Source organism: Onychomys torridus, chromosome 17 (assembly GCF_903995425.1).
Source record: "Onychomys torridus chromosome 17, mOncTor1.1, whole genome shotgun sequence".
In the NCBI taxonomy this organism is placed as follows: Eukaryota; Metazoa; Chordata; class Mammalia; order Rodentia; family Cricetidae; genus Onychomys; species Onychomys torridus.
In genome coordinates this window covers 5307362-5331585 of record NC_050459.1, presented here as the reverse complement: position 1 = coordinate 5331585, position 24224 = coordinate 5307362, and positions in this window count along the sequence as shown.

Sequence of the window (24224 nt, the reverse complement as noted above, 5' to 3'; positions counted from 1 at the left end):
CTTTGCAAGAACAGCCAATGTTCTTAACTACTGAGCAGTCTCTCCAGCCCTCCCCACTGAAATCCCCACAACAATGCTGGGCATTAGAGTCTGTGAACACCAGTTTAACAGGCACAGCAGAATTACATCAAAGTAGTTCCAGGAATGAATACTTCACATCAGAAACTTGAAAGGCTATCCAAGAGTCTGATGGATTGTCAGCATCTAAAACATTTTACTTTTTGTTCAGTTTTGTTTTGCTTGCACACCTTCACGTGGAGGTCAGAGGACAACTTGTGGAAACCAGTTCTTTTCTTCCCCACATTGGTCCCTGAAGTTGAAATCTGGTTTTCAGGTTGGTGGTAAGTGCCTTTACCTGGTGAGTCATCTGGCCAGTCCACAAAAGTAGAGAATTTAAATGAAATATTTCTTGACTATTTCTGAAAGCTCCAGTAAGTATTATTATGAAAATGCCCATAGACAACTGAGCAACCTGGCTACTAGGATGCCCCTGAGATAGCCAGCCTGGCTTCTTTTTCTCCTGTTCCTTAGCACAATTGTCCTTTTTTACACACCCCAACCCGGGAGGTGCCTCTGCCACTCCTGATTCCTTATTTCAATACAACCATATTACAAAGGTCAAGGTAAGGGCGGATATGTCCACGATTCCCCCTGCTTAGGGTGTGGATTTGAGGGCAAGGTCCTTAGGAGTGTTTCTGTTTCCTTGAGTCATCTGAGATACACCCACTGCTTTAGTCCTCTGAGATATCCCCTTCACCCACCTCTTCTGACCAAACTGTGGCTGGAGACTAACCCACTGGCAAATCATTCCAGTTTCGTCTTTCTAAAAATGTCCCATCTGTACAAAAATTCCTCATTAGCACATGTTTTAAAAAGAAAAGCTTTAACTTTTGCATATAACTAGACTCCCCTGTGTACGTGTGTTTGTATAATTGTGTAAGTGTTTGTATATGTGTGTTGTTTTACAAGCAGATTGCAGCAGGCACCTCAGAAAGTGAGCAACAGATACTTTCATTCCTTTGATGCTGGTGCTAAGCCTTTTAATCTTGAGAAAGGAAGGCAGAGTGCACAGTACCAGTGTCACTCAACGTTATCAGTAACAAGAGGACAATGTGTGTGCTGTTCTCCAATTAAAGGGACTTGGGTATGCAAAAAAGAAGCGAAGAGGAAGTTACCAAGGTTCCTTCATAGAAATTAGGTGTGTGCTGTTAAATATTTACAAACTAACCTCACCTCCAATGAGGTAAACCCTTGACACATGGTACTTGCCAATATCTGACTATATAGATAGACACTCTCACTATGGCTGATATAAGTCATCAATGTGACTTGAGTTAGCTTGCAACATTTCCAGGTATTTACCTTAAGTAGCCTGGTGGTGGCTGGTAGGAGCACATGTATTTAAAGGGAGATTCAGAGCCATGGAAATAAATAATCCACTTGCAGCATTCCAGGAGCAAGAGACAATTGGTTCAAGTCCAAAGGCGGTTTGGGGCCAAAGAGCTGCACTTCCCACAAGGCTGTTCAGAGCAAAGGTCTCAATGGGGCAGTACTGCCTCCTAGAGGATCCCTCTCCCAGGAAAGCCTGAAGGGGTGGTTTTTGTCCCCAAATTGAACTGGGGGGGGGTCACGGTGATTATTGGATAAGGATCAAGGATAGAATACATCCTGCCAAGATCAGATTTGGCTGCACAACAGAAAGTTATACCGAGTTCTGCTAAAAGTTCATCAGATAATCTTCCAGGTTTGTTTGTTATTGTTGTTGTTGATTTTTCTTTTTAAGAACCTGCTTAAAATTACTTCGAAGTTAGAATTACATCCTTCTTCTTTCCTTTCTTTTTCTTTCTTTCTCTTGAACGTATACTATTTTCTTTTTGCCTGGAGTTTAATAGGTAGTCTAAGAATGAAACCCGTGGGCAAATTGAGAGCTATTTGCAGTTTGGACTTCAAAATCTTGGCAAAAGGTATGTTCATTCAAGTTATAGGATTTGAGAGCAACCTCACATACCCATGTCTGATAGTGTCTGTAACTGTTGCAGCCCTCATGTGTGTGTAGATACCTGTGTGCAGACATTCAGAGTGCTTTCAGTTGCCTAACCTGAGAATCTAATTCAGAAACACATACTGCTCATTATTGTAATTTATCATTTATTGTTTTTCTTATATAGGGCATCCTATTTTTTAAAGTATTACTTATGTAAGTGAAGTCTGTCCTAGTTAGCTTTATCTGTCACTTTGATGTAGCTTAGAGTCAGGTGAGAAGGGACTCTCCATTGAGAGACTGCCCAGATCACATCTGCCTTGAGGTATCTATCTCTGTGTGGACTTCATCTTCATTGGTAGTTGGTGTAGCAGGATCCAGCTCACTGTGGGTGGCACCATGCCTCAGGTAGGTGGCTCCAGGTGGTATCAGAAAGCTAACTAAACATGGGTCTGTGAGTGAGCCAGCAAGAAACATCCATCCATGGTTACTGCTGTTCTTGCTTGGCTGTGAGTTCCTTGGTTAGAGTTAATGCTCTGTGGAGTAGCAATCATGCCCGCCTTTTTTCTGGCCCTGACTCCCCTTGATGATAGACTCTAACCTCCAAGCTGAAATAAACCCATTCCTTCCCTAAGTTGCTTTTGGTTGGGGCATTTTATGGCAGCAACAGAAAAGTGAACTGGAACAGGGACTATTGTGAATCACTTTAGGCTGAGTACAGCAGATGTACACCAGAAGTACTGATACTCCATTTCAAATCTGCAGGAGTGGGTTGCTACCTGAGCTGGTTATACTAGAATCACTCAAAGGGTGACAGCTTGGGGGTAGCTCATGGGACTGAGCTAAAAGCTGTGTTCCCTACTGTAAGCATTCGAACAAAAGGCATCCCAAATTCAGGTTGTCTTACATTAGCTCTTATATGTCTACAAGGGGATGACTGAGGTGACCCACAGTTTGGAAAGACACTTGTGTTGGATTACTAGTTGGAACCTGGATTACTATCCTGAAAGGGGATGTGTTAAAAAGAGAAGAAGAGCAAAGCGCACAGATCATGGTAGCATTCATCAAATCACCAAATACCAGAAAATTAAAAGAACTCACTTTGGTAATGTATGTGGATGCATGTGCATGTGCACATATGAAAGTGTATACTTACATGTATGTACTCACAAGTATATGCATGTATATATAGGGTGCTTGTGGTGATATTTTGTTTGTACTCTAACAAAATTTGCCTGAAGATCAGAGGACAGAGCCAGCCACACGATTAAACAGAGTCAGGCTGTTGTGGCACACACCTTTAATCCCAGCACTTGGGATCTTATGTCTTTGCTCCCAGTATTTGAGAAGCACACAGGCCTTTAATCCCAGCACTTGGGATCTTATGTCTTTGCTCCCAGTATTTAAGAAGCACACAGGCCTTTAATCCCAGCACTTGGAAGACCGAGACAGGAAGTGATATGTCTGTGTGGAGAAAGGCATATAAGGCGGGAGGAGACAGGAACTCATTCATCCCTTTCGGCTGAGGACTAGGGAATTCTGTCTGAGGATTCATGGAGACAGGATCTTATCCTTTTGCTGAGGAGTTGGTGAGGTGAGAAGTGGCTGTGGCATATTTCCTCTGATCTTTCAGCATTTACCCAAACATCTGGCTCCTGGTTTTTATTATAAGACCAATTAGGATTTGTGCAACATCTGGCACCAAAGATTTGTGCACCAGGTGCTTGTATGTGAACTCCAGGAAACAAAGGCCAAAGAGTATTTCATTTCTATCCCTAGCATTCAGGATGTTACCCTACAGAATGGAGAGCATAACTAACTGAGGAAATACTAAGCTATGCTAGGATAGGTCTCATATTGTAAGATGTATATAAGTCCTGTGAAAGTATAGATTCTGAGCTTGCAGGTTGGGATGGAAGAAGAGATAGTACATGTTTAGTGAGTTCCCGGGTGGACCAATGGTGCCAGACATACATAGCCCATGGAGACCCCACAGAGCACTCCAGATACCTGCAGGCTGGGGCCAGTGTTCCAGGATGAGAATAACTGTGTCCAAGAAAGACTTGCCCTTTCTTCTATTTCATCAATGCTGTCCAGATTATTCATTTTGTTGTTTGGAACGTTTGGTGATCTCTCCATGCCCCCTCCCATGGCATCACTCATCATTATAGAGGTTATTGGTTTTTTCTTTATATTCATGTTTCCTGAAGTTGTAGTGAGGTATGTAAATACTGAAGTTGATTGAAGTCTAAAGTTCCAAATTCTAATCCCAAGTGTAGCCACACTGTGCTGCTGTTCCTGCTGGCCCATAAACAAAATTCACAACCCTCAGACTTTATGAAGTTTGCCATCTGAAGCATGAGACAGTATCTTGGTTTGGTTTTGATTTACAGTTCAGTGGTTGCAACTGAAGTGGAGAATATTTTTGCCTGGTTTTGAGTAGTTTGTGTGGATGGCTGTTTGTGTCCATTGCCAATATTTCAATTCTAACAATATCTGTGTCTCAGCTGCAGTCTCAAATCTTCATGTCCTTATGGTATTCATATAGAAACCTAATCCTGAATGAAACAGTGTTAAAGGCAGAGCCTTTGGGAAGTGACCATTTATAACTAGAACCCACTAGCATGGGGTTCTTGCTCCTAAAATCAGGCCTGAGAAACATAGTTTGCTCTTTTCTTCTTTTGAAGCAGAGGTGAGAAGAAGCCACATTGAGGCAGAGGTGAGGCCCTCACCAGACGAGCAATCTTCTGTGTCTTGGTCTTTTCAGTCTCCAAAACTATGGGAAATTCCCACCCTCCTTTTTTAAAATTTATTTTATTATTATTATGTGTTTTAATTTTATACATCAGCCATGGGTTCCCCTGTCCTCCCCTCTCCTGCCCCATCCCCACCTTCCCCCCCAGTCCCTCCCCTCCATTCTCATGTCCTCCAGGGCCAAGACTCCCCTGGGGATTCATTTAAACCTGGTGGATTCAGTACAGGCAGGTCCTGTCCCCTCCTTCCAGGCTGAGCAAAGTGTCCCTGTGTAAGCCCAAGGTTACAAACAGCCAGCTCATGCACTAAGGACAGGTCCTGGTCCCACAGACTGGGTGCCTCCCAAACAGTTCAAGCTATTCAATTGTCTCACTTATCCAGAGGGCCTGATCTAGCTGGGGGCTCCTCAGCCGTTGGTTCATAATTCATGTGCTTCCATTCATTTGGCTATTTGTCCCTGTGCTTTTTGCAATCTTGGATTCAACAATTCACGCTCTTGCAGTCCCTCCTCTTTCTCAACAGTTGGACACCTGGAGCTCCACCTGGGGCCTGGCTGAGGATCTCTGCATCCACTTCCATCAGTTATTGGATGAGAGTTCCAAGACAACTGTTAGCCACCCTCCTTTTTAAATCAGTAGTAGCTTATCAAGCCTAAGGTATTTTGTTCTAGCAGCTGACTGGACAGAGGCAGTCCAGTTACAACACTTCTAAAAACTGCTCTATGTTGTTCGTGCTGTGTCTTGCTCATTTTCTGTCTGTCTCATACTCTATGCTGTCTTTTGGTGTACAGAAAACTTAATTTTATTGAAGGTCAATTTTAAAGAAAATGCTTTAAAGTATTTAAAGTATTAGAGATTCCAGGTACTAGGCTCTTCATATATATGTCTACCTTGCTACAGATTAAAAAAGTATTCTTGTATGGTAAAACTTTCATTATTATGAATAGATGCTTTGTTAAATGAATAACTAAATCTTTACCTAGCATGATGCTTGCATGATTTTTCTCTTTAATCTCTTAATGTGAGGAATCCCAGGTTTTCATCAGTGAAGTCTCCCTTTTTTGTATTCCCAGAATCAATACAACTTTGCCTTCTACCTAAAAACAAAACAAAACAAAATAATGATATCTTGGATCGGCTAATTCTCTGTTGAGAATTTTGGATTTTGCTCTTGAGTGACATTGTTTTGGATTCTTGTCATACCCTCCTGTACAAACCTGGTTCTGTGCCCTGGAGACTCTTCTTTTTCTCTCTTTTTGGAAACGTTCATGTAACAGTGGGAAAACATGGAAAAGCCCTATAAACCCTGCTGGGGCAGATGCTTTTCTGATGGAAAGATCTGAAACTTCTAATGAAAGTTCAAAAAATAAGTTAGCATTCATCTATCTATCTATCTATCTATCTATCTATCTATCTATCTATCTATCTGTTCGTCCATCCATCCATCCATCCATTCATCCATCCATCCATCCATCCATCCATCCATCCATGCCTTCCTATTTCTCCTGACATCTATTTTGAAACTTTCTGTTTTTTTTCTTCTTTTGTCTTAATCTATGGACGTAAGCTCATTCATAGTCCTCTCTCTCACACCACTTCATCCCCTCTGGTGATGTCAATCTCTCCATTCCCTGCCCTTTCATTCACAGCCTGCCATGTTGGCAGCCACTTCTTTGTGATTACTGTTATCTCTGGAAGGTTAGGTCAGCTTTCTTGAAGAGCTGGTCTTTGGATCTGTTGATTTTCTAGTTCACCTCTATCCCTACTTTGGTAATTTCTACATTATTTATCTTCCTCACCTAATTTATTCTGTACACGACTCTTTTATACTGTTTCCCAGTTGTTGACTAATTCCTCTGGTCCATGCCTTTTTTTTAAGGATCTAAAGAGCTGGGAATGTAGCTCACTGATAGAATGCTTGCCAGCCATGTCCAAATCCCTGTGTTTAGTTCCCAGCATACAGGGAATGGTGGCAAACAGCTGTGCTCCCCACAACCAGGAATAGAGGCAGGAGGACATCCTTAGCTACATCATTATTACTGAATTCTCAGCATCATTGTTCATTGTGTGTGTGTGTTTTTAAATCAGTATTTAAAAATGTATGTGGATTTTAATGAAATTTTTTGGCTACCATTTTCTAATTTATCTTTATTTTTGTCACAAATCCTTTGACATTTTGGACACTTTCTTCTGAATACATATATGACAATTAGGAAGGGTGTATGAGACTACTTGGGAGAATGTGTTCTGTGTGTTTGGGGTTCTAGGTATGCTTGCTGTTAAGTCCTGTGCTGACCTCCTTCAAGGTCTTGACTACTAGTTTCTGTCATTCTAACTTCTAAGTGATTGAGATACCCAGCTGCTGGGAGTTAATCAATACCCCACAGCTCTATCATTCTCCCTCCTTATTTTTATAAACCTGGCTGCTGGCATGACATCTTTACTGGGCTTTGGAGGTGTGGACTATTACTTTGTCACCCTAGTGTTTCCCTGGGTGGCAGTTGCTGAAGGAACCAGTATATAAATGGACGCTCTGGGAAGGCCAAATGGATTTATTAATCTGACTTTTTGTGTAAAATGGAATACCACAGTCACAGGGTGATCTGAAAGCCTGCACGGGAATGGATTATGTCTGACAAAGCTGGCCATTAACCATGGCTTCACAATAGGCCAAGGATCTTGTAACTTCAGTACTGGACCCTCCATCAAATCGTGTTTACTATCATGGTGGGGTAGGGTTTCAGAAGAAAGAGGTGGGAGTTCCAGGGTCTGGAGTCATGCCTGTTAGCTAAGTGAAAGGCATTTCACACGTTTGCTTTTATCAGTGTATTCATGCTGATAGGTGCTTTTAGAGAGAATTCACAGTTCATGAAAGGCTCTGAATGAAAGGAGCCGGGGAACAAAGTCTTCTGTCATTTGTAGAATGTGCCTTCCATGGCATCAACAGCCCCACAAACTTCTCTGGAGTGTTTGAACACGTAAATGGAGAAGAATCACGAAGAGTGTTTCCTTGTATAACTTGAGTTCATTAGATTAAATCAGCATTTGGTCTCACACATTGCTTCCAGGCACATATTTAATACAGAGGCTCATTTAATAGGAAAGTTAATGATTCTTGAAATCATTCAAGTGTGTGTAACTTCTTCAGAGTCCCAGTCTTCACTTCGCTCCAGTTGAGCATCACTGTGACTCAGACATACTCTGTGTAGAGGACTCAAACCAGCAACAGCTGCTTGAGAAATGGAACAGTGACCCCATGTTGGCCATTGCTCACTTAGTACAGCAATAGCCCTCCAAAATCTATGATGCTGTACTGCTGTGTTTCAGAATTCTCCTTTCAAGTCCCCACTGTTTCTTAGTTCCACCTCCCTACTGATTTGCCATTAGACACCCTGTTTCTACCCTGGGTCCCAGAGCTATTCTTTGCCCTTGTCTTAAAAGAAATAAAACAAAATGAAACAAAACAAAGTCTCTCTAGACTCCACCCTTGAATTTCCCGCCTGCCTCTAAGCTGCCTTGCCATAGACCAAAGCAGCTTATTTATTAACCAATGGGAACAACATGTATTCACAGCATACAGAAAGACATCCCATAGCAATGTGTTCTAAAAGTGTGAAAGGTTTGCTGATGTGTTTGTGCAAAAATCAAGATATCCAATGTTTGCATGAATTTGAAGTTCTCAGGGAAGCATATGCCAGTCTCATTATGAGTTTATGAACTGTCCTTGTATTTTATATATACACATAAACTCCTGACAAGTCCCTGACATTTTCATTTCTTAAACCTATCTCTGTTTTAGAAAAGTCTTGTTTTATTTTTAGTAGTGCGCATATGTGTGTTTGTGTTGTAAATAGGGGTGTGTATGGATGCAGGTGCCTGTGGAGACAAAGGAGGGTGTCAGATCCCCTGGAGTTACAGGCAGTTATGAACCACCTGATGTGAAAGAAATGGACTTTGCTCCTAACCACTGAGCCATCTCTTTAGCCCCAAATTCCTTAATTTATTGATTTAAAGCAAATGAGAAGGAAATGGAAAAAGTATATATGTTCATGTGGTTTGATTTATTCTTGTGTAATAGCAATGAAGTATTTTAAAAATAGTTCTGATACTTTTTTTTTTTTTTGAGACAGGGTTTCTCTGTGTAGCTTTGTGCCTTTCCTGGATCTCACTTGGTAGACCACGCTGGCCTCAAACTCACAAAGATCCACCTGGCTCTGCCTCCTGAGTGCTGGGATTAAAGGTGTGCGCCACCACCACCCGGCTAGTTCAGATACTTTTAAACTATGACATTTACTGTAGGTAAACATTAGTTATTTAAAAAGTTATATGTTATCTTAAAACAGTGTAGAATTATAAGAAAAAAATTTGAAAATTAAGCTAATTTTAATTTATTCTATAATAAAGTCATATAACTAATATTACTGTAATTGCTTATATTCTTTCTTTCTTGGAAATATCAACACTTTTTCTTTCTTTTTTTTCTGGGCAGAATTGTGAAACAGTGATGGAGGCATTTAACTGAAGTGCAACCCTAATTAGTCTTAACAATTAAAACCTGGAGTCAGATATTAGGGTAAAAGCTGAAAGATCAGAGAAACAGAGCAGCCAGCCGCTAGAGACTTTTTACCTCTATGGAATCTCAGACTGAATCCGGGAGATCCTGTCTTTATTAATTTGAAGACTGAATGGGCAATATGCTGTCTCTGCCTGCCTTATATTCCTGCCTCTACCTCCTGAGTGCTGGGATTATAGGCATGTACCACCACCACAAGGCTCTGTTTCTCTTTTAGACTGATTCAATATCATATAACTCAGGGTGGCATAGAACTCCTGATCTTCCTGCTTTCTCCTCCCAAGTGCTGGGATCAAAGGTGTGTGCCACCACTGCCTGGCCTCTATGGTTAACTAGCAGAGCTCAGCCCTCTAATCTCCAGGCAAGCTTTATTTGTCAGAGCACAAATAAAATATCATACATTTAATGTAATAGTTACAAAACTAGCTATACAAAACAAACACACAATAAATATTTTATTTAGCTTGGTTCGATCTTTTTAAATGTGATCCTCTCATGATTAGTTCTATTTGGAATAATAAGAATTGCACCTAGCTTTCCTGTCTAGGCTTCTCCCATAATGTACCTAGCTTTCCCATTTGGGGTTCTCCCACATACTTCAAGTTTTCCTGTACTTGCTGTCTGCAGGAATGCTGATTATTTAGCTCCACACCTCTGTGTATCTGAATTAAAATGAGGGCTGGTTCCTTCTTGTGTTGTTCCTTGTGTTTGCTAAGGCAGCTGGGCTGGGGTGGGAACCCGGGGTAGTGTCTCTGACTTTTCATTTTTGTTCCTTCCTACCCTGTGTGTATGACATCTCACTCCTCTCCACAAGGAAAACCACCTTCCCAAGCACACTATTGCTACACTTTCCCCCTCCTCATCTTTGATCTCCCAATTTCCCCTCTTAATTGTTTGCAGAAGTCTCTTGCCACTGGCCAGTTTTGAATCAGTGTTGTAAGTCTCTTCCCACAGCCTGTGTTTTATGTCTAGAATTATGAGCAGATCATTAAGTTGTAAGAATGGAAACAATTCATCAGAAGCATCAACTTTACACAGATTTTCAATGTTCAACTCAGTACTTCTTTAATTTATGTTGATTTTATTTTTTTAAACCTTCTTTCCAGCCCACTTTAAGGTCCAGTTTTGTACTCTGGGGGTTGCCATTTGCACACTTCATATGTGATCATGCAGCTGAAAGCAAAGGGTATAAAAATGTTGGTAGCCATGAAAGATTGCTTGATGCACAGCAAACAAAATTTTAAAAAACATTCAAAATCAAACCCATAATAAATCTGAGGTGTTCCTGCTGGTGCTCATTCATTTTGCACCATGAAACTTCACTACAGCCTTGGTTCTGAGCACCCAACATACACACTCCACATTGCTTATGGAGCCAATGTTTTCCAAGCACCCAGTGCACATTCAAGACTTGTACACTGGGACCGACTTGTTACTATGTGAATAACAAATTAGTGTATCTTTGGGATATATATATATATATATATATATATATATATATATATATATGGAATCTTTGACTTAAAAATTTGCAATTTGGGTTACTGACTTGAGTTACATTAAAAAACAAAACAAAAAACATTAATTGAGTTTTGCCTGGGATTAGGACAGAATTTCTGACAATTTATGAAATGGCCCTAAATATCTTTCTGCGACTTTGTGCAACATATTTATGCAAAGAAGCCTTCTCAGCATTGACAATTATAAAAATCAAAATATCAATTAACTATGAAAAATGGTGAGGATGCTGTTAACTTTGTCATATCAAATATTCAGCCTAAATTTAGTTATATAAAAATAAACAACCATATCTATTAAAGGATAATTTTATTTTATCCTTAATAAACAGAAAATTATGTGTATACTATAGATTTGTTTTAAAATAAACTTAAGGCTAAATTATCAGGAAGTGATTGACTAGTATATCTATTATTACTCACGTACTTGGTGTCTTAGTCAGTGTTTTGTTGCTGTGAAGAGATGGCATGACCACGGCAACTCATATAAGAGAAATGGGCACTTGCCATCAGAGATTTAGTTCATTATCAGCATGGCAGGAAGTATGGTAGCACATAGGCAGACATGGTTCTGGAGAGGTAGCTGAGTGTTCTATATTAGAATCCACAGCCAGCAATGAGAGACAGAGGGATCTGGACCTGGTTTGAGCATTTGAAACCCCAAAGCCCACACCAATGACACACTTCCTCCAACAAGGCCACACCTCCTAATTACTGTCATGTAGTGCCACTACCTAATGACCAAGCACTTAAATATACAAGCTCATGGTAGCCATTTCTACTCAAACCAGTCCACTTGGGTTGCATGAAACTCTGTCAAGTGAAAAAAGAGTCAGGAGTGAAAGCTGTTTAAGAAGGCTTGCTTTAAATCGCACAAAAATATAAGTTCAAATAAGAAGTATTTCAATGAAAAAGGCAGTCATGGTGCTGGAGAGATGGCTCAGCAGTTATGAGCACAGGCTGCTCTTCCAGAGGACCCAGGTTTGAGTCCCAGTACCTACAGAGCAGTTCCTAACCATCTGCGATTCCAGTTTTAGATGTCTAATGCCCTCTTCTGGCTTCTTTGGGCACAGCACACACAGGGTTTCGGGCATGCATGCAGGCAGAACACGCATACACAAAACGAAGGAAAATAAGATGTCAGCCACAGTAAATAAACAAAAATACAAAGACATACCTTGATTGACAAGGCAGGAGCTTCAATTCTCAATTATGCCAAGTAGGAAAATGTTGTGCAGATGCTGTGACTACAACACAAACCAGGAGCAGAGTGAGAGCTGCTGAATAAATACACTGACATTTTCTACCTGGGGCACACTTTCTCCATGCCCTTAAGGCCAGGAGGGTTTGTTGTTGTTGTTGTTGTTTTGTTTGTTTTTTTAATATTTTGTTTCATTCCCGTCTCACAATTTTCATGCCTTAAACGAAGACATTAAATCTAACAGCCCTTTATTTTTCTATCTTGCATAACAGGGAGATTGTCTTAATGGGAGGAAATAATATTTAGAACCAAGAGAGACTTGAAGTCTATAAAAATGCAGGGTTTGCCTAGATAAAACTCCTGGGCATAGACCTGGGATGAGATGAACACCTGGTATATTCAGAAAATTGCTGCTGGACTTAGATCTCCCAGACTCTCCAGTGACCTGTGTGGAGGGGAAAAATCTGATCTCCCAGACTCTCCAGTGACCTGTGTGGAGGAAAAAGATCTAAGGGCCAGGCAGAGTGAGGCAGCTGAGTGAGTGATAAGGGGAGTGGACTGATAGCCCTCTTCAGAAGTGGCTTCCAGAGCTCAGCTCCTGGAGAGAACCCTGCGATCTGAGCAAATCCCAGCTCACGTGGGGGTGGGGGAGAAAGCGTGGGGGGGCACCAGGAGTGACTTAGAGCAGAGACTAAGGTTCCTGCCAGTGAGCTCAGCTGGGAGTTCAGAATTAGGTGCTGTCATTTAGGGGAAGAAAAACAAATGGGATTTTCCTTTCTGGGAGACAATTTATTGATCGTTGCAATTAACTCACACATTCCTGTGTATCTTCTCTGTGAGTTGTATCTTCCTGTGAGGTGCAGCGCTCCTAGTAGCTAGTTAAATTAAACTGTCAGAATCCACTGGTGTAATTACAGAAATACTCACCTCCAGGGTTTCTCTATGGAACAATAGGGGTCGTGCTATAATACTCTTCCTTGCTACAAATATCGGATGTAATGTAGGTTGAAGGGCAAGAGCTTGGCTGTTAACTCAGTTGTCTGAGAACACCCAGGTTCTTTGTGCTCAGCCTGAATAGGTGAGATAAACACATTCTAAGTAATTTATAGAACAGAAGTGACTCCTGTGATTTGAGATGTTGGGAAGAAAAACAAAATGAGTAGTTAATGTATACGAATTTCTAAGCAATCTTATTAAATAAAAAACATGGAACCAAATGTAGGGGTGAAAGCCTTAGAGATCAAGGAATTAGGAAGAGCCACCAGCTAACCTTACCTGATCACACGGCAGCTTCCAAAAGTGAGCAACTTCCTGTCTAGCCTTCATTGCCTTGCTATTCTGCCCTCTCATTGGCTCTTAGCCCAGTTCCTCACTTCCTTGTTCCTGCCTATCTGTACAGACCTCCAGGTCTCTGGTTGGTACTGGGATTAAAAGCGTGTGTCACCACGCTTGCCTCTGTTCCCTAGTGTGGCCTTGAACACACAGAGACCCTGCCTGCCAAGTGATGAGATTAAGGGCGTGTGATACCACTGCCTGACTTCTGTATTTACTTAAAATGGCTTGCTCTTTCCTCTGATCTCCAGGCAAACTTTATTTATTAACATAGAAATAAAATATCACCACATTTCAGCACAAATAAAATATCACTACAAGGTAACAAACCCATCATGTGGGATGAGAGCAGAGCACGAAGTATGACCTAAGTCCTTAAGAACAAGGACACAGTCACCTTGGAAAATTCTTGGGGGCAGCAGCTATGAGCCAGAGCTGTTTGTTCTCTGAGGGACTTAAGAACCCTCCTGCCAGTTGTTGCCAGGGAAGGAGCTTCCTGACTTCCCAGGTGACCTTCTTAGTATCTGGATATCCAGAGATGATTACAATACGTCATCTGTATCCACTCCTGAAGAGTTCAACATGTTACTCCAGGCCTCGGGAGCTTTAACACCAGCAAGTAACAAAGTAGCCAGTCAATCATGATTGCCTGTGTGCCACAGTGACTCCCCAGGATGAGAAAGCAAGTGGAATTGGGCTCCAGTCACCTGACTGATGGTTCTCCTGCTGCATCAGCTCTCTCCTCATCCATTTCAGCTGAGTCGATCCCATTTGGGGGGCTTTTCTTTCGTGCAGTTTCTAAAACCCTTTGTGTGAAGCACCAAGTCTGACACAGCTTGGTCCTGGAAACCTGGCTGAGGTGGCAAGGGAATGAAGAAAGGACAGACACACAGACATGTACAGAAAAGCTGGGGTAATGTGGACCAGGCATGCTCTGATGGAGAGGCACTGATGTTACAAGCTGGAACCCCATAGCATTTGTTATGTATAGCACAAGGGGGCTAGCTAGTCTCAGTAGGAGTTTAGTATCAGGCTGTAAACATCTGGGAGGAGGAAGCTGTGGTCAGTTGATGCTTTCTGTACACTCTGTCAACATTTGCACATGGACCAGAGAAAGGCTTTGCTAATTCCCTGAGCCTGATCCAGGGAAGGCTTTGCCAGTTCCTTGTGGGTCTGAGGCATTGGTTCTTGTCAATATTACCCATCACTCAGGACTTCATCTGCTCCTTACATATTTACTCAGGGCTTCCTCTAGTCTCCATGGTGAAGTTTCTTCCATTTGCAATCCCTATTCATTGCTACTTGTTTCACAGAGAACTGAAACATCCCATCATTCAGCCGGCATTCCTGCTCCCATAGGTCTGATAGTTCTTGTTTCCCAAGACGATGTTGGAGATAGGCTCCGAACAGACACAACACTTACCGAGCTTCTCCAGGGTGCCTGCCCTGGAAGGGGAGAGGAGGAACTTCCATCTTTCTTCACAGCATGTTCTGTGGAACATAATCAGAAAGTAAATACTAAAATGTCCACCCAGAGTAAGTGGAGAGATGGCTTAGCAGTTAAGAGCATTTGCTACTTTTGCAGAAGACCTGGGTTCAGATTCCAGTTCTCAGCATGGGTTGTTCACAATTGCTTGTATCTCCAGCTCCAACATGCTTTTCTGGTTTTCAGGCATCCACATGCATGTGTGCTTACAGCAGCCAGCCAACCAGCCAACTGCACATACAGACACACAGACACTCTCTCTCTCTCTCTCTCTCTCTCTCTCTCTCTCTCTCTCTCTCACACACACACACACACACACACACACACACACACACACAAATCTTTTAAAAAGGGACACTCATTTTTTTCTCTGTAACTGGATTATAAAGTGTTATCGACCCCTCCCCTATTTCTTGCAGAATAAGATGTTTATAAGATGATTGAATATGTTTATCCAAAACTTTGTGAAAATCATTTTTGAAGAGTAGCCAAATTAGTCAACTTGTAAAGAACTTCCAAAAATTTATAGTCTGAGGATATGACTTAGTGTAGTAAAGTGCCTCCCGAGCATGGACAAGACCCTGGGTTCCATTCCCAGTACTGTAAACAACAGCAAAAATCAAGACCCTTAAACAAACAAAATATAAAGGCCATCTTTAATCAACATATGGCTCTATTCTAGAGCATTTCAGGAAGGCTGTCGAGAAAATATTTTTCTCTAAAAGTTCTGTGTCTGTTGGCTGTCTTTATGATTTATCCCACTAGGAAACCTTGACAGTGTTCCCAAGTGAACTCTGGTGCAGGTGCACCCATCTGAATGGGGTTAAGATTTTTTTTCCTTATTGGTTTGTCTGACTGGTCAAAGAAAAGTCGTCCCTGTCCCAAAAATCACTCATGCCAATTTCAAAGCAGAGTGAGTCTTCTGTGTGATTGGGTTGGGGTACTATAGGCTAGGATAAGAAGGATGAAGAAGAGGGTAGGACCTGTGTCCTGTGCCACAGTCTTCTAAGGAATGTTACCACTTTCCTCACTCTCCCAGTCAGTGCTTTGATGCCCACGTTTCTGTTTTTCCCTCCCCTCCCCTCCCCTCCCCTTCTCCCCTTCCCTCTCTCCTCTCTCCTCCCCTCCCCTTTCCTCCCATCCCTCCCCTCCCCTATCTCCCCCTTCTCCTCTCCCTGCTCCTCTCTCCCTCTCCCCTCCCTCCCCCCCCATCTCCCCTTTCTCCTCTCCCTCCCTCCCCCTCCCCTCCCCTACTTCCCCTCTTTATTTTGTAGTATCTACAGGTGTGTGCTTAGAGTTTGAAAGGATTTCTTGGTGCAGATCCAAGTTGAAATTCTTCAGTCAGTCAGCTGCCTCCTTCCTCCTTCAAAGGCGGCCTTGTTCATGGCGGAATTTCTAAGGTTTTAATTTTGATTCATTTTCTTTTTTTCTTCTCAGCCGGGCTCTGGGAACACCATGAGCGGTAAAGCGTTTGGTATAGGCTTTGTTTCTTTGATTACAGTGGGATTGGTCAGGCGCCCTGAACCTTGGGGCTCTTGCTTTTCTCCGGCCTTTTGAGCTGGCAACTGTGTTGACTCTTTCAAAGGCACGTGGTGGTCTTTGAACTTGGAGACAGTGTCTCCTTCTGGAGCAACAGCCAGCTTGTCAGCGGTCCTCCACGGGTTCTGAATGTTCAGGTTCTGTTCAATGAGTGACTGAGTGTAGGAGGGGCTCTGGGTAGGGAAAAGTCTGGAAAAAGGCTTCATTGACACTCTTGCAGCCACATAGCTCTAGGCTTTCTGGCGCCTTTGTTACAAGAAATTGTACAACTTTATTAACTTATTTTTCTTAATGCTGGTGATTTTTCATGCAAGTGTGCTAGTGCAAGCCCTTGGCTGGAGGACATACTAGGCAACAATGGACTCAGAAGGGTCTATTCCTGCAGAGTTTTCTGTTTCAGAAACATCAGCTACTTTTCTCCAAATTCCACAATATGCTCTTTGTCCTCCTTGGCTCTGGAAGCCAGGGAGGGAAGGATTTTCTTTCTGTTTATATCCTAGGAGGAAGTTCTAAATGTTTCCTTTCTTCATCCTTGCATGTAAATAAGTTTCTTAATTCTCATATTTGTGTAAAGAAAGCAAAGGAAGTTGAATCGGAAATAGACATAATCCAGGCCTTTAAAAATACTAAAAAAAAAATTTTTTTTTTTTTTTTTTGCTGCTCATTTTAAAACAGGAAAATGGCTTTTACTAGGTGCTTAAAATAAAAAAATGAAGAACTTAGAAAATGTTGTAATATGATTTGTGGAGGGCTGAGACGTGTAGCTGCGGGAACCTGGTCAGCTTCTTTATTCTTTATTAACTTCAGGTATAGAGACCAGCTTCATCCACCCCACTTCCCTGCTGTGTTCATAAACTCCATAAACTCGCTAAAGCTGCGGGTGTGGCCTCCGGATTAGTTTCTGAGTGTGAAGAGAAACAGAAGCTCTATTTAACCCCATGGTTTTGTATCAGGGTGGCAGCTCCTGAGGACGCCTGTCACCTCTGTCACCATGGAATTTTTGTTTCCAATTATAATGATCCTCTAAATAATTTGAAAGAACAATAATTAGATGTGGGTTTATTTTTCCCTCACTGTGTGGTCTTATCCTGTAGACTTTTAATTTAATCGAGTTAAGTTATTTCTAAGCTCCTAATTTGTACATTTTCTGCATTGAAATACTGACACCCTGTTGACCTAATTCTTAACTTTTGCCATCCCCCACTGGTTTATCTACCTTCAAGTCATTTTTTGTTGTTGTTGTTGTTGTTTTTTTTTTCCTCCTGTCATTTTCTCTGCACAGCTGCTCTCATCCCTGGACCACCCATCTAGAGGGAGGGCTTCAAATCTCCTGTTTCATCACACAGTCTTCCAAAGTCGATTGGACAGCTAATTGTTAAGTCACCTGATATTAAGCCTGCCTCATTAATTGATCTGTTCAAATAGACTTAGACGAACCCTAGCATGACCTCTAGACATCCCAAAGTTCATTTAGCCATTTGTTTGTTTTACACCTGTCAGTGGGAGCTCCTATGGAAGGATTGCTGGGTTCATCAACTGGTCAGAGCCAATCTGTGACAAAGTGGATCTCCGGACAGAGGTGGACATGTGAAAACATGGATGGGCATCTATGACCCTTTGTGTGCCTGTCAGTTGAGGTTTTCAGTAGGATTGCTCATAGCACATGTGCTGCTAGATACAGAGTCAAAGAATACATTATTGCTTTGAGTCTGGCCCAAAGGGGCTTCAGTGTCGGCTGCCCTCAATGTGTGGCTGCTAAATAATGTCAAATAAAAGAATAACATGTGTGAAGTTTACAAATGGAGTGCGTGCAATGACTGTAAAAGTATTATTTTAACAGCTTTGCTGAACACAGAAGTTACCATCACATTCACCATTTAAAATACACACTTTAATGGTTTTCAATGACTTAGATATGTGTGATAATTAGAACCATATCTTAATTTTATGACATTTTTTTTTTTTTATCACTCTAAAAAGCAACTTGAAATACTTAGCTGTTGTTCCAGTCCCCTTCCCCAAGCATTTGGGAGCCTCTGATCTTTATCTCTGTAGATTTCTCTCTCTTAGTCCATTCACTTACAGGGAATTAGACTTCATGTGGTCTGAGGCACTTTATTTCAAAGTTCATCTTTGTGGTAGCATGCAATAATATATCATACGCATTTTACTTCTAAAAGACCATGAATGGTTATAGCACATTTCACCACTTTTTAGTTGATGGACACTGAGATTGTGATTGTTTTTGACTACACTATTTTTAAACAGTACTTAGAGATCAAATATTAAAATGATGAAAGAAACTGTAGACTGAGGGGTCTCCCAGTGAGGCAATATATTTATTTTCTTTCTCATACTAAATGTAGTATATTTGCATTATTGTGCTTAAACTTTTTACTTCAGAAGCTTGGTTTGCCTTCCAGATCAGTACATAAAATATTCCTCATTGTTTGATTTAAAAAATAAAAAAACTGGGTTGGGGATTTAGCTCAGTGGTAGAGCACTTGCCTAGCAAGCACAAGGCCCTGGGTTCGACCCTCAGCTCAAAAAAAAAAACAAAAACCAAACTATTGAGATATAACTGATATGCAACAAAGTGTATATATTTTTGATTTTATTTTGAGGTTATAATTATGACATTTATCCACTCTTTTCCTCTCTCCACCTCCTCCTATGCTCACTCCCCAGTCTCCTTCATATTCATAGCCGCCTTTTCACTAGTTGTTGTGTGCATAAATGTATGTGTATAACATATATTCCCAAACATTACCTGTTCAGTCTGTAAACTTTTATTTGTATGTATGTTTTCATGGCTGAATGTTTGGCACTAGAGAACCCTAGGGAAAACCATCCCTCTGGCTCCCAGCTTTCCTCAATTGCCTATATTTCTTTGTGTAGGGTCAAGACCTCATGGACTTGATAAATATACAACTTGATAAGGGTATGCATATGTATATACACATGGAAATATCACCCCTGCGGCGATATGAGCATATCCACCACCCCAAAGCTTTCTCCTGCCCTTTTCTAAACTCATCTCTCATTACTGTTCTCAGGGACCGCTCTTCAGCTCTGTGTCACTGAATACTGGCTTGCGTTCCCTGAAATTTCATACAAATGGAGTTATGCCACATATGTATTTAGTTTTGTCTGGCTTCTTGCATCAAGTACAATATTTTGAAACCTGGGTGTAGTGCTATGTATCAGTCATTTGTTCTTTCATTGTTATGTGCCATAGCCTATGTGGATGTACCTTAATTTGTTTACTTGTTCACCTGTGACGAGCATTTGAATTAGGTTCAGTGTTTGTTGTTGCATCAACACTAGGGTACATCTCCTGTTTGGAAAAGCGCAACCCTTTCTCCAATACACACCTAAGAGTTAAACAGCCTGGTTTTATGTCTGGTACACATTTACTCACACAAGGAATTGCTAGCTTGCTTTCACATTGGCATCATTTTCTACTCCTATGGTAGTGTGAAGAAGTCCAGGTTACCACTACCTTACCCACACTTTGATTGGTCAGTTAATTTTAAGCATTCTTGATACTCAGGCAGAAGAGATTATATTAGGATATGGAAGTATCACAGTAGCTGATGAGACTTTTTGAGGACATTTTTGAACTCTGTTTGGCACAATGTAATGCCTTTTCAAATATTTTGGTGGATTTTATATGGTAAAAACTTATTTAAAATCCTGGCATGTGTATTCATGAGCTATGTTGGAATGTAGCTTTATTTCCATAGAATGTTTTTATAGTTTTGTTGTGGAATAATTCTGGACATAGAGATTCCAGGTTCTAGATTCCCCCAAGGATCCAGATCAATAGGTTAATTTGAGGTGTGTGATTTAGTTACCAAATGTTTAGAAATTCACCAAACACTAGTCTATTATTGATTTTCAAGCTAATTCCATTATGTTCAGAGAAAGAGTATGATTTAAATCTTTTTAAGTATATGAGAGATGTTTTATGGCAAGCAGGGTGAATATTCATCTTGGTAAATGTTTTGCAACCGTTTCAAATGACTGTGCATTCTTTTCTTGGGTATGAATGTTCAAAATGGTTGAAAGTAGATAGTAAATGATATACAACCTGAATTATTTAGGTGTAAATTCCTACCAGTTACTGAGCTAGTATTAAAATCTCTCAGTAGAGATGCGTTCATTGTTGTATATTTATTCCACGTACTTTAAGCTCTGTTATTGTCTGTATGTATATACACTGAAGTTTGATTATGATCTGCTTTGTTGTTTTCCCATGTCTCCTTATTTAGCAAGTTTTGTAGGTTGGAAGTTTTCACTATAGTTTTAAAAGGTGATTATTGCTTCAAGATTTTCTTCCATCTCCTCTTTCTTATCCTCCATCTCCCTCAATAACTTCTCTCATACATATATTGGATCATATGACATCATCTCATAGCTCATTGATGCAATTATATGCTTTTGAATTCCTCTTTATCTTAGTATTTCATTTTGGATGGTTTTCATGTGTAGATGTAAGTTCAGAAATATTTCTTTTGCAGCATTTAATCACTGGCGAGTCATGTCCAGTGTACTTCGCTGTTGCTCTAGGGTTCACTTCTGAGTGGCTTTTAAATCTTTAAAAAATGTTTCCCATGTCTTTGTTTGAATATTATGAACATATGGAATATTTGCTTATAATATCTGTTTTAATGTCTGTGCTAGTTCTTGAATCAGTGTCATTTAGGGAGCCTTAAACTTTTATTTATCTATTTTAAATATTTTTCCCATTTCTTTGTTTTTTTTTCCTGTTGTTTTTGTTCAGAAATCAGACATTGCATTACCAACTTTACCTTGTTCAATGGTGAGTATCATTTTAAGATTCACCAGGCAGGTGTAGAACAATATTTTATTGGGGTCTTGCGTTTCCTCATTACTGAGACGTTCTTCAGTCTTCCACTGTCAATCATGAGGTTTACCATTCCTACAGGCAACAGTCAGTTTTTTTGGCCCTGTGCCCATGCTTGACTCTGGTACTAAACACTATTCTAGGTGTTTTATGTTAGCCAGTTTTTAATTTCTATAAGAAATATCTGGCCGGGCAGTGGTGGTGCATGCACGCCTTTAATCCCAGCACTCGGGAGGCAGATCAAGGCGGATCTCTATGAGTCTGAGGTCAGCCTGGTCTACAGAGTGAGATCCAGGATAGGCACCAAAACTACACAGAGAAACCCTGTCTCGAAAAAACAAACAAAAAGAAATATTTGAGAAAATTAACTGATACAAAGCAATGCTTTGCTCTGCCTCACAATTGTATCCTTGATCTGTCCATCCCGTTATTGGATGGGCACATTTCTTTGGCACCTGTCAGGGAGGTAGAATGTCCTGGCTGAATGAAATGGCTTGCCCTGTGACTGGGAAGTGAGATTTGAAGGGGAAGAGACTTGAGTTCTATAGTCCTTCTCTACCCTATCCCTGAAGACTTCCCATGACGTCTGCCCTCTAAAGGTTGTCTTTCCTTCCTATTAGCACCAGCCTGGGGACTAAGCTTTTGACACAAAACATTTGGGGACATTCCAGGTCCAAAATACCTGGGGTAATTTCCCTATATTCATGGGCTTGTCAAGCCAACAAGCTAATCAATTTTAGACTCTTTAACTCTGTATATGTGTTTCCTGGCATCTGTTGTTTGGCCAGATATGTGCCTTATCTATTTTTACTATTGTTGATTCAATTGGAAAAACATGCCTTTTTGCATCATCTTGGCTGGAAATGTAGGTCAACATCTAACAACTGAGTTTTATTAACTTATGTGGACTTCTTATATTTTACACAGCTATTGACTGTTGCTAAATGACATGATATTAATTTTTTATTGTATGTGCGTTCATGATGTGTATGTGTAGGTATGCATGCCACTGTATGTGTGCAGAAGTTAATAAATAATTGTTCATGATGAACTTGGTCTCTTCTTCCACTTTTATGTGGGTTCTGGGCTTGAACTTAGGTTGCCAAGCATAGTCTTGATTTTGCTTCCTTGTAAATACAATGTTAGGTTTGAGATAACTGAAGCAAATAGGTGCATTCTTGATTTTGGTGGCTACTGTTAGATGTCCGTCTACTGGCAAATGTTGTGCTAGTCTGTATTGCTTCTAGTAATATTTTATAATAGCACACTTTTTACAGACCTTAGTAATTGTCCCCAAAGGAGAAAGCTTCAGTTTTTAATGAAAATTTTATCTTAATTTTTATTCACAATCTACTCTCCCAACAGTTTTGTGACAGTTTTAGCAGTAAAATAATCACAAGGCTAAGTCTGTTTACAGAGTTGATGGCTGACTAGATTTAGAATTATACCTTCTGCAGGCTTTAGTTTTCCCTTTTTCATATTAAAATTTCTAGAAGCAATAGGACACAGTCATATTTTCCCATCTGAAAGATGTGGTTCTTTCATTGAGTTAATTCTACTTTCTGGATTTAATGGTCAAGTTTATTTGATCCCTTCCAAAGATATGCATCTCAGAGAGTGTTTTAATCACTGCACTCTTCCCCCAAGGATCTAGGGGTATGCTATCCCAAGTGAAAACCATTATGATATTTTTGGTGCTCTGTTTTATCTCAGGAAATGTTCCATAGGTTGAAAATAAAGTAATCTAGAAATGTACTTGGTACTTTTAACCTACAGAACCTCACAGCTCAGCAACACAGTATACTGCAGAGCATGGACTATTTGTCTCTATAATATAGGTTGCTCAGCATTGCTCAGCATTGCAAGGGAGAGTCTTGTTGCATATGGATAGCCTGGGAGAAGAGCAAAACTTTTAAGATCATTTAAACACCATTGATAAGGTCTCAAACACTGTAAGCTGGATAATCATAAGCCAGCAACTGTATAATTACGTGCATCTATTTACCATGCAACTTTATCTTCTTGTATTTTCTTCTACAGCATGAATATGATATGTATGGAACCATATTGTAGGACCATTAAGAAGCATATTTTAAAAAGAACTTTTGAGTTGACAAGGCTTAAGCAATACTTTTTTTCTACAAATATACTGTTGATATAACCAAAGTTACATTTTTGTTCATTTTCTTTCATATATTTGAAATACCATCATCTTTTTCAACAGTTTTCCCCTGTGAATTTGGAAGGTATTAATGGCATTAACTGCCACATAGTAGATAAGAACAGCTGAGTGTTAAGGCAGAAAGTTTATGATCGACACCTGCCCCTTGGGATCATGTGGTTATTCTTAGTTGCATCCATGAGGAGGTTTTCCTCCCTCCTTCCTTTCTTACCCCCTTCCTTCATATTTTGTTGATTATAACCAAGGTCTTATTGTGTCTCATCGATGGGAGGTTTCATACTCTGACCCTAGAAATAAAAAATTGGATCATCATGAATAGAAAAGAACCAAGAGAGCTTGGGACAGTTTTATATTTATTCTTTATCTATGCAGCTGGAACAGAAACAGTCAGAAACAAAAACCATTTAGATCTCAGATCAACATAGCTTTGCTACTCCCCTAGAAGAGGGATTACGTTTTCTTTAGTTTAACTCCCTTTTCAAGTCATAATTTCAACACAAAACATGGATTTACAATTAAACAATATGTGTCATAATTACTTTTCTGCATGATACAACCTAGGGAAATATCTTTGAGGAAAATTACTAAGAAATCCCCAATGTTTTCTTTTTTATGACAAGGAGATTAGAATTCTTCAGGTAGTAGACCAAAAATAAGAATTGGGTTCAGCAACGACACAAAATAACAGTAGCATTACAGGGAATTGCTTGGGGGTGATAACAAAATGCCTGTAGCTTTCAGGAACATTTTATGATTTATCTGCCATGTCAAACAGGATAAAGGAACTAAT